Raw genomic sequence first — 608 nt, 5'->3', positions numbered from 1 at the left:
GTATTATCCAATATCTTTTATGTTTTCATTTCACACAGAGCAAAATCAATTTAATTAGTTGCTGGGAGGGGGTATCACCATCCAAAGCAGAACAAGTTTTAACTATTGTACTACATTGGTACCTTCCATGACATTTTTTTCCAATCTTAAACCTTACTGCATTGGCAGGAAATTTATGTCACAAAGTCAAAATATACCATTTGGAATCCTTGTTTCTTCCAGCCATTTCTCACTGGATAAATTTTCAGAATATGTTGTATGGTGGAAAGTCATTTGGCTTTGTTGGTACTATGGTAATGCAGAGGTTTGAGGAGAAAATACTAATGCTCCTTTATCTGGTGTGTAAGCTGATCATTACGCAATAGGTTGCTATATCCGCTCACTTCATTGTAACCTGCAGGAAACCACTGTTTGGAGGGGGGGCTTGGTTTTGTTGTTTTTGTTTTTTGATAGCTTAGACAACCAGTGTCACCATTTTCAGGAGGAAAGTGTGCATATGGAGACATAATGTAAATTTTCACTGTCAGGACCAAACTACATATCATGGCAGCACTTCCATGTGTGGGGGGTTGAAGTGAGCAGAGCTGAAAGCTCCTTCCTCCTGTGAG

Source organism: Gekko japonicus, unplaced genomic scaffold (assembly GCF_001447785.1).
Source record: "Gekko japonicus isolate JY-2015 unplaced genomic scaffold, Gekko_japonicus_V1.1 scaffold827, whole genome shotgun sequence".
NCBI lineage: Eukaryota > Metazoa > Chordata > Lepidosauria > Squamata > Gekkonidae > Gekko > Gekko japonicus.
The sequence above is the reverse complement of the archived record's forward strand: the minus strand, read 5'-3'. Positions refer to the sequence as shown.